Raw genomic sequence first — 11,835 nt, forward strand, 5'->3', positions numbered from 1 at the left:
ATTTAATCAAGTTAACTTTTTTTTCTCAGTGCAGATATATGTATAAGGATAATCCATCGCATTTTGCAAATTATTTAACAAATCGCTCAATAAAAAATTTATTTAACGAAAATGTTTTAACGTGAGGAATCTGAATTATAAAATATACACGCACACAAATTTTTTCTAAAAATCGTCCTTATACCTTAGCATACTTTTAGTGTGCCTTTTATCTTACAATTAGTTTCTCACCTGGCCATAGTAAAGTAGTTAAGTTCGAGCCGACGGCAAGATTTCTTTTCGATAATGAACTTGCGCGGAAGTTTCGAAGCTTCGACAAGAACGAGAGGTTCCAAGGGAAGTCCATCTCAGTAACGAAATCGAGAGGGGAAAAAAGAGAGAGACTATCCTCCCATATTCTGTTCTTCTTCTGCTTCTCCCCTTATCTTTTCGTTTCTTCGTGCACCAGTGTGTCGAGTTCGAGACAAGGTTAGTGTGTCGTACTCGAGTGCACTGCGGGATTTGGCAGGCCATGAGGGAGGCGACCAAAGGGATAGCGGAAGAAAAAGAGATAAAGCCAAAAATAAACGAACGTGCAGCACGAAACGACAAACGCCTCACGAAGGAGGATTGTATTCTCGAAATTGGCCCTGCAGCTCGATTTTTTACCAATCGGCACGTTTCAATACTGGATTGATTCCAGAATCCGATAACTATCTGTCTAGCCAGTGATGCGTTACTTCATTCAATGCCCACCGAATGTATATTTACTTTTTAGTAAAACTAATGAAGCTGTGTGAGCGAAACTGAAACAATTCTTGTACAATTCTCTACAATTTCGAACTAATTTTAGATATAAAAAGAAATCTTATATTTTTCGATTGTCTTTATATTTAGACAAACGTCCCACGATATTGCACATCGATTGAAATAAAGGGATGCTTTTCTAAACCGCAAATTTTTACCATGCAACAACAGGGGTAACTTCACTTCAGTAAACGCACTACTGCATTACGCGTTCGCGTGGCATTAATTATGGATAGTATGTTTCACGAAGGCCCGAGGGGACTTCAGCGAGACAGCGAGGTCAATTTCCAAGCGAACGAAGTTATTCTTCTTTTCCTCGAGGGAAGCAGCGAGAATAACTTCTACTTCAACCTCGACGAAAGGGGTAGATTTCTTTCGTTTCTCTCTCGACGTTGCACCTGCATATTTTTTTCTTCCCTCTTTCTATACGTGAAAGATCGAAATAGCGCGAAAAAATACAGCTAGTTTGTAAATAACGTTAATATATAATAGTCGAAGTATAATTAACGCGATGAATATTTAATCATGATGCCTATATATTATTCTTAAAATATCTCTGTCGCACGTGTTGCTTTTTTGCACGAAATCGAGTGTGTAAATTGCGAACGCTTGTCGCATCCAGCTTACGATATGTGATATATTTAAAATATATGATAAAGATTCATGTAATGTGCTATAAATATTTATAGTTTATAGTATTTATAGTCAATATCGCGTTGCTTATCTTTGCTCGTTTGTATTATTAATCAACATGTGACAAACATCTAACTAGCACTTATTATTCGTGATAAATACACATGTTTCTAATAAATCTAACAATTAATCAGCAATCAGAGAGTCCTGTCGAAATATAACAATTTATACATATAAATATTAAACGTAACAAGAAATCACGAATGTAATATTCACTTATGATCAACAAATTGAATTATTTCAGAAAATTCATTTAAATTTTTTCCTCAAAGAGGAATTTTTATTCTTCCAAATGCATCATCTTGCATTCGTTCATTTTTTTTTTTGTATTTTTCCCGTCCTGAAGCTACCATATTTGCATGGCTCTCGCATGCATTTTCACACGTCTGCACAATGATTGTACAACTTTCTCGGCCTTTTCGTTATTATTACTTTATACACACATGCACGTGCGTGCGAGTTAATACCGGCAATCTTTTTCCCCTTCGATGCCGTGCCTCGTCCGGCGTTCCTGAAATATTTACGACTTACATTCTAAAATATCGCGTTTTATGGAGTAATTGTTCGCGGAATATGGCACGATAATTTGCGAGCCTAGATCATAGGATCATCCCTCGCTAAATTGTGTCTCTGCAAAACTTCACTTTAGCTCGGCAACAGCACAACTATCACATCGCGACAAGCATAACATTTGCCATAAAGATTCGTTACGCTTGCTTGGTTGAGTTTCGTGTAAATACGATAATCGTCAAGTGCGACACATGCGACACTTCGATGAATGCAATCTATATTTTTTAAGTCCAAGCATATTATTCGTGCGAATAAGGAGGCCAAACTTCAGACATTTCATGATGTATATGATAAATATATTACGCAATTACATATCTAATACATCTGTGTAGTTTGCTGCAAAAATTCTTTTATAAAAGATCTTGTGCAATACCTAGTACTTTCATAACACACACATAAAACATTCTCTCTTAATATAAACTTTACACGATGGCCATAATTTCTCTTCGGATTGCCATTCGGTTCTTTATGAATAGCACGCGGATAAAAATGCGCAAGTGGAATTGATTAATAACTCTCTATGAAAGTAATCAATCTGATAAATGACTGGAAAATTTGTTCCACGAAAGCTTAGTCAATTCGCCGATCTGATTCCTGCAGAAAAACGATGGGAAAGAAATAAATATCGATGTTTTCTGAGACGAAAATAAGAGGTGGCAGAAAGGAATCAATAAAAAGGATAAACGAGGGAAAAAGAGGATAATCGATAATAGGCAGGGCGATTAAACGATTTAAATGAGAAGTTCTCGAGGTCATTTCGTCACCCCCGCCTACCCATCTCTCTCTCTCTCTCTCTCTCTCTCTCTCTCTCTCTTTCTCTCACATACACACACCCCTTTCCAAGGATATTCAAATCGGATCTTAATGACGTCCGATCACGCGATGGTCTCTCGCTCACTCGCGAAACTACGGAAACTCCACCCACGCGAATTCCGACACGAGGCTTCGCGAAATAGTCGCGATTGCCATGTGAATCCGAATTCCGCGATGGAAATTGGAAGCGGCGGATGTAGTCGCAGAGAGAACAGGAAGTCCCAAAAGTGCAACGATGCATTTGTAATTCCCCAGGGCGTCTGCAACTTTACGCTCTATCGCTTCATGACGTGGAGACCTGAATAAAATTCCTTGAAATTGCAGCGATTCAGATTTGATTATCGACAAATTAAGCCGCGAATTGAGATCTTGTTTAATTAAGGTTTAAAGCCGAATCGTTTAATTCGACTTTTCGAATCAGATGGAAATTAAACCGAAGCGATTCTATAAGCAGGTCGCAGGATTAATATCTCGACTCTTCGTGCACCCGTAGAGACACTCGTGAGAGAAGACGTGAAATCGCGTGGGTACGTAAAACCTTTTCTAAAAAAACGTGTCTCCATCCGTTATAACAGGTTATAAGATCCTCGTATTTTGAAAGTCCATGAGCCTCTCACGATGTATATAGTCACCTCGGATGTACACGGTGATCCATGAATATATTCGCTATGCTTTGAAGGTGCATTCTCGCGCCTCTCTCTCTCCTTTTCTCTCTTTTTTCCTTCTCTCTTTCCTCGTTTACGTTACATTGTCTATGTTGATCTACCTGCAATTTATATATATAAATACTATACGATTAATAACGATAATCAAATTTCTATATCATTATGAACTAAATGATAACGATATGATAATATCGATGAAAAAAAAACATGTGTAACAAAAAAGCAAGAATTAAATCTTCGTGAAGTAAATCTAAAATTAATCAAAGATAAGATTTGATTATATAATTTTTTTGCTTAATATATTTCTTTGATGCTTGATTGTAAAGCAATCAGCGCTTTGATAACGTTCCTTTTATATTTCTAATTTAAGGAAAGTGCATGAATATATTTTAGCTTGTACGTCCACTTCATCATTTGTACGGGATAAGCGTGGGTGTTCACACGTATGTGTGTTACATGCGAAGCTGTATGCAATCGACGTAACGGTTATTCGCCGAAAGTGAGTCTCTTGTGTCTTCCGAGTTACTGTCTCTTTCTTCCACCACTGACGCCTCCACGATTCTCCTCATGCGTGTCGCATGAGAATTTACTTCGTATTTACCGATTGTTCATGATTCGTTTCGGATAATATAATATTATATATCACAAAATGAAGAGATTTCGTATAACAAATAATGAAATGAATCGTCAATATGTTAGCGATATATCTACTAGAAGAAATATAAAGAACTTTCTGAATTGCTAGTATTTGAAAGAAATACGAGAACTATTTCATGTACTTTGTACACATAAATACATATATTTAGAAATGTATTTAGGATCTTTCAGAACACATTTCTATTGTTGATATCGTTGCTTTTATGTCGAGTCCTTCACTTTTATTTCGAATTTACACTTTCACCGTGTTTTAATGTTGCCGATAAAAAAGTTCACTTACGTATTATGGAAAATTCTAAAAACTATACATAAAGGTAGAGGTTTGCTTGAATTGAGGAAATCTAAAGGATAGAAAAGGTAAGAGCTAACTCGTACAAAACGGCTGTCATTAAATTAAGTGCTAGTGACATCGAGAGACATTTTGTATGCGGAGGTTGAGAGATTTTACCACAAGATTTTATTGTGGCACTATACGACTCTCTTTCAAATGAAAACCTATATGTCGCGTTTGCCTTCCCCTACACCCATTAAATGTGCGCGGGGAAAGGCGAAGGGATCACGAGATGAAAGGGCAGCTTTCCGAGGAGAAACGGGGTTGCGAAAGTCGCATTTGATCCGGAGGGACTGCCAATCAGTCATCTTTCGCCCGAGGGTGATTTTGTTCGCTCATTCAGGCGGAGGGAGGGAAGGGGGTGTCAAGGGTCAGTGATATATATATATATATATTGGACCAAATCCCACAGCCTATTGTCACTGAGAAGGAAGGACGAAGCAGCACGAAAAGAATCCAGGTCCAAAGTCTCAAGTTTCAGAATGCTCGCGTATACGGATTTCTTTTTAGAAGAAATAAAAACGAGGGGAAGACTTCACTCTCGTGCTCGAGGGTACAACTTCTCGATAATTGTTTACTGATTACAGCGCCGAAAACATCATATCTTAATAGGTCTTAACCATAATGACCAGGAACTACAGTAAAAATCAATTATTTTTATCAATTATCAATTTTAAGTCCTAACAGTTCCGCACGATGATTAAATTATCTCTTTAAACAGATGAATCGGCCTCGATATTTAAGCATAATAATCAGGTAAAATTACAAAGGATTATTTATAGCCAAATAACTGCAGATAATAATATCAAATCATCAGTATTTTATGCAATGTTACACTGCATTATGTCGTACGTGCAAAGTGTGTCACCTGCCGATATATCTGCATTCGACAGTGAATTGTACTTCATTCATCTCGTGCGTCTCCGTGACTTCATAGATTCCAACAGCTTTCTCATGTACGCGTACACAAGACACATGGCGCCGATCGCACGTGTGACTATTTTCGCCGCCGAGTGTTCGCTACTTTTTCAAGTGTTATACAGCTTGAGTCACGTTAATTCGCTAACTCGCACGTACGCGACCGCGCTGAACACATCGAGCAATGCTAATACATTATGTAAAGCCTCGAGACGATTACCGGTTGAAGTCTAATTATGTATGGCACGGCGAAACATCTTGTTTAAGGCCATTGTACTGCTCGTCATGGTTAATGTCTTTTATTCCGGCAGCATACTTCTTGATGTAAACGATACAGTATTGGAAATCTTATTAATTTAACGACAACGAAAGCCGTTGAATTAAACCGATAATATAAAGCTTGAATAAGTCTTTGTAAATATGGAAGAATCGTTATATTATCTATTATCTATCTGTCTCTTTAATCTTTTAAAACAGGTAATCCTCATTTTATCCTCATTTAGAAGATATGTTCATGATGATATAGTTCGAAAGTTTTGAATATTACATTATATTTTATAATTATAGTGCACTATAATTATCACGCAGTTATTTATTTTTATTTATTTTTATTTTTTATTTTTAATTTTATTGTCGGAGTTTTTCAACTGTCGGAGTCCATTATTAGTTGATTGTTAAATTTATTTAAATACATATAATGATTATTTCAATATTCGACTTTGACCGTAAATGACGCTTTTCTTTGTCTTACTTAGTTGATTGACTTTAGAAAATTGCAAATTGCAAAGTAACATTAAATTTCCAGTTTCGCTTTATTTGCAGCTCATCTATGGTACGCAAACAGTACTAATTTCAAAACTGACTTCAAACTCTGATTATGAGCCCTGTGATACTAGATCCTTCATCAGAGATTATTATTATCCGTTTGAAATTCAATATTTTCAGATTATATTCAGTAGTTTAATGACATCAAGAATCTAAAGTAAAATTTCACGAGATAATTAGATTATTTTTAAAAATTTGTATTTTAGAATTCTGAGACTAGAATCAAATTCAGCGATTCGCAAATCTTTAACAAATAAAGTTTTCTTTAAATTTCTTTGCCAGAAAGTTCCCATTCTCAAAGGATTGTTATGTATAAAAAAATTTCTGTAATACACACACACACACACACACACACATGAAATTTTTTATTATTATCTAAAGATTTTCATGATAAATAACGAAGTCGCTTCACACGAATGGACTCCGCTTTGCTGATCTATTGAAGTTGAAACTTAGAAAACTAATGGAAAAGGGAGAGAGAAGCCCTTCACAATCCTCGAAATATTTTCAAGCGGTCCACCCATTCCGTCCATTCAATTTCCTGCGAGTTATACCGGATCCTGGCGACCAAGATCGTCGCGCATCGAGGAACGACAGACAGGTCGACGTGCTATTCTGTCCCTCCCACTGGCTGTCAACTCTTTCCACTGATTTCCAGCGGAAAGGGCGGAATTCTGCGTTACCGTCGTTGCGCGTGTGTACAGCCGCATGACCACGGCCAAGGGCCAATGAAATGAACGTAGGTCAGTTATGCGAAAGCTGTGGCGTGCGATAAAATCGGCTTGTCCGCCGACGCCGTCGTAAATATCATTTATTCCCGTCATTATCGCTCGCGCGCGCGTGTTATGCAATTAACATGGGGATGTATAATGCATGAGCGTCTCTGCATCAATGCCGATGGCCGTCTCTCGATTTTCGCATGTGGTGCATACGAGAACCCGATAAAGGCGTAACGCGCAACTGCTATACGAAATCAGTTTCGCATGTTTATATCCCACAGATATATACATATATCCCTCGCATCTGAGAAAATGAAATACGAGCCCATTACTGGGCCCTATATTCTTTCTGTAACTGTTTTATATGCTTACTGACAGTTGTCGGTGTCGTTGCGCAGTTTTTTCATATAAAATATCTGCGCAATGACAACTGTCGGTAGACGTGTAAAGAGTTACGGAATCGCGCCCAAGTTATTATTCTTTCTTCTAGGAGAATGTATGATCTGACGTTTTTTTCCACAAAGAATACAGACAGCGAAAATATAATTTTCAGAGATCTATTAAATTCTAATTTCATTTTAATTCACTTTTGGTGGATGCCTATGATTGATGGTATTAATATTACATTCTCTACTCGAGGAAAGTTTCCATGCGTGAAAATTTCGAAGCTTCTTTTTTAAATTAGACTAAAAATAAAAAATAAAACACGTGGAATAATTTTGATGCTTCTAAAAGCATGCATTTGGAATTGTTATCTTATCCTATTAGTATCTGGAATACTTAGGGATCATTACAATTCCATTAACAGTTAATGAGAATATACACAGTTGTCTCCGAGCATTTAGAGATAAGAATTTTTATTTTACATGCATATCAGCAAACCTCTTGTTGACTATGCTTTTAATTTTTGCACAGAAAACGCAAAATCGAATTCAGTATGAATAATTTTCGTCAGAATGATTTAATAGCCAAAGAATGAAAGGCAAGTTAATATAAATGACGTTTATGTCTCTCTTAAGACACTACTCTTAAACGGGAGTCGACTAACTGACACACTACGTTACGTGTTGCGTAAAACAGCGCGTGCTATCGTAACGTGGAAAGGTCAGTGTCTCTTTCTGTCGACGGGGACATCGTGATTCGCAGCGTGACGGACGTTGCCCGAAATATCTGCCAGGCGGAAAGTCGGGAGAGGAAGATCGACGATCGCCCAGCTTTATCCGGCAAGCGCGAGAGAACGACGGTGTAGAATTGTTTTTTCCTCGTTTTCGGCCACTTTATAGTCGACCGGATAATTTATGACCGCTGATACGCGACGAAACGATCGCGGACTTTTTGTGCGATGCAACTTGTTCACGAATGTGAAAAAAGATGCGTGCTTGATGGTTTTTAATACTTTTTTTTGAGCTACAATAATGCGGAAAATTACGGAATAAAACATCACTGTTTGCATACGTTTGCTTTTATTACGTGTTTTTGTAATATTTAGTGGTAAACGCGGCCATGCCGCGTTCTGATCTTTTTCCAGCATTGAATTCGATGTGATAAGCGTAAGAGTTGGAACGTTTAAAAAATGCGAGTTAGTCTTTTATAGTCTCTATCAACAATAAATAATTCTGTCTTTATTCTCACGATTTGAATGGTTGATTACCGATTTGTAACAATATATTATAGCTCTACAAATTTTAACAAAATATTCGAGCAATGATTCATAAAATAAGTATTTTTGATGACATTTGTCACGCTCAGATATACAAATAGTAAAGTGAGAATTCTTTCTCCATAAATCTTTTGAAATCTGATAAAAACTACTGAAGTAAATTTTCATGAGAAAGTGAGATACTACATAAACCTGGTGTCTCAATTTTCTTATTTTAATGATCAGAATATATTTTTTTCTGTTTACCCAAAACTGTAAAACTGATTTGAAATAAAATCAAAATTCTAAAAAATAATTAATGAGTTTCTGCGAAATAATACATCAGTTTCGCACATGAAATGAAGCGATAACTCTTTTGCGGAAATTAAATCATTGTTAAAAAATTTAATGATGACTTTCGCGAGACACTGCTTGTCATCGCTCGTATTTTTCCCGCACCTCGATTTGCTTATAAATTATCAAAACGAGTTGCCGAGAGCCACGATACTGGAGTCTCTTAAATGACGACAGCGACGGGGCCAGGCCGATTGGCAATGTCTGGGCCTGTAATTAGGTTTGCGTTGGTGGTAACGTCATTACTCGGTAAGCTTGCAATTTCCTCGTGGCCGCCGCTTGTCGTCTCCAACCGGTTCTCTTCGTGGCGCTCCGCGGTTGCCACTAAAGCTGTTTGCTTCTGGACCGAGAGCGATCGACCACCGGACTCGTCTCGCTTGGGCCCAGAAGGGAGAAAAAAGGGCGATGAGATGGTGGATGAGCCATCCTCATTCGGATAAAGTGTTCCATCTTTTCGTAATGGGACATTGCACGAAACGACGTACATGGCTTTCTGTCGATATAATGATCGGACGCTTAAACACCACCGTAATGAGATATCTTACATTGTTCTGTATTAAACGCAGTAGATGGTGTCACGTCAAGGGAATTTTTACATTATCGAATTGTGTAATATAACGATTTATTACAAGATGCTGATAGTCAGGAAATATTCAATTTTTAAGAGCAGATATAAGATATATATATATATATATATATATATATATATATATGTGTGTGTGTGTGTGTGTGTGTGTGTGTAAAATATGCACAGACTGTCTTTCTATAATAATTAACAAATTATAAATGGGCCATTAAAAATCGGCGCTCTAATAATTATTTCGATTGATCTACAATCTTTTATAAATAATATATTTGTCCGAACGTTTCGGCTTTTAGCCTTCATCAGTGAGAATATTACATAAAGTCCATGAATATCTTCCTGTAGTTATACTCCAATTCTCATAACAATTAATAAGCTGGATGTGATATTTTGTCAGTGATATTTTGATATTAAATATGACAAATGAATATTAGAGTCGAAAAATGTTAAAAAACTTACAGGAATTGCTGTGGAGATTCACCTCAGGAGTACATCAAATACAAATTAGTCCTTACATCATAATTGTTGTAACACAAATTCTTTTCGTGAGTTAAAATTTAGTATCGTCAAAACGACGATAATTAAATAAATATAATACATATTGTCAATACAAGTCGATGATGTTCATGCTGCGGTGTTAATCGTCATAATGAAAATGGATTATTATTAGTTATAGACTTTTAATAATCAGTCAAATAACAAAAATATGAAGATTTATAACTGTTTTAGAAATTATAACTGTTCCAGCATCTGAAGCCAACCTTTGTACAGAAATTTTGTACAGAAATTCTTATCATCCTAGAATACAATTCACACATGAGATTGGCAATAATACTATCAATTTTCTAGATACCATTATTATTGAAAACAATGTTATCAAGTTTTACATATATCACAAACCATCTTTCTCTGAAAGATATCTTAATTAGCAATCTCAACACTCTCCCCCCAAAAAAAAGGGATTGTTAGGGACAGTTGATAGAGTTTTTTAAATCTCACACACAGATTTCCATCAAAAAAAACCTCGAACAGGTGGTCAAAATTTTATTAGATAATGATTATCCATTAAATTTCATTTTTGATATAATACGAAAAAACATTAAAGTTTTAATAAATAAAAAAATTCTCAATCAAACCATCAATAATAATAATGATTCCTCAAATAAAGACAAGAAAAAAAAACGAGCTGATTCACAATTCCATATATATAGTCTATTTCCGAAAAATTTAAAAATATCATCAAAGATTTCAATAAATTCTCATTTTTCAGCCATAACAAACTTAGTTTGATGAAAACGCAAAAAGATCCTCTTCCTGCAGATTGCAAAAAAAACATTGTACATAAAATTTCTTGTAATGATTGTGACGCTTCCTATGTTGGACAAACATGTAGACAATTAAAAATGAGGATTTCCAAACATAAAAATCATATCAAAAGAAATAAAATCAATCCTTTAGTTGTCACAAATCATAGAACACGTCACAATCATGATTTTGATTAGAATAACGTTCAAATATTAAACATGAACGTAACTATCATAAAAGACTAATATCAGAAATGATAAACATCAAACGACAAAAGAAGGATATTAATAAACAAAGACACTGAGTTACTTAGTTCCTTATATTTTTGTTATTTGACCGACCACTAAAAGTTTATAATTAATAATAATCCATTTTCATTACGACGATTGATACCGCAGCATGAACATCATCGACTTGTACAATATATATATATTATATTTATTTATCATCATTTTGTCTTAAATTTTAATTCACGAAAAGAATTTGCATTACAATAATTATGATGTAAGGACTAATTTGTATTTGATGTACTCCTGGGATGAATCTCCACAGCAATTCCTGTAAGTTTTTTAATATTTTTCGACTCTAATATTCATTTATAATATTATTCATTTAAGGTCAAAATATCATTAATCATCCAGTTTATTAACTGGTTATGGGAAATTGAATATTGAAGTATAATCAGGATGAAGATATTCGTGGATTTTATGTATTCTGGCTGATGAAGGCTAGAAGTTAGCCGAAATGTTCGGACAAATATATTATTTATAGAAGATTGTTTTATCAGATCAGATCAATCGAAAACACGCAATTGTTACAGCTCCGATTCCTAATAGCCTATTTGTAATTTGTTAATTGTTTTTGTTGTTAAAAGAAATCTTATTTTATTGTAATATTATGTCCTTCTATAAATTAAACTTAGAAACTGTAGAATTAATATTTAGTAATATCGAGGTATCTTTTATTATATATATATA

The 11,835-nt window shown here is 35.4% G+C and overlaps 1 protein-coding gene across 1 annotated transcript in view; it reads left to right on the plus strand.

The window, feature by feature from the left end:
- Window positions 1-11,835, plus strand: part of LOC108684227 (AF4/FMR2 family member 4-like) — an 89,597-nt gene that overhangs the window by 70,367 nt on the left and 7,395 nt on the right. The window lies entirely within an intron of this gene.

The sequence above is a fragment of the Atta colombica genome, unplaced genomic scaffold, assembly GCF_001594045.1.
Source record: "Atta colombica isolate Treedump-2 unplaced genomic scaffold, Acol1.0 scaffold127, whole genome shotgun sequence".
NCBI lineage: Eukaryota > Metazoa > Arthropoda > Insecta > Hymenoptera > Formicidae > Atta > Atta colombica.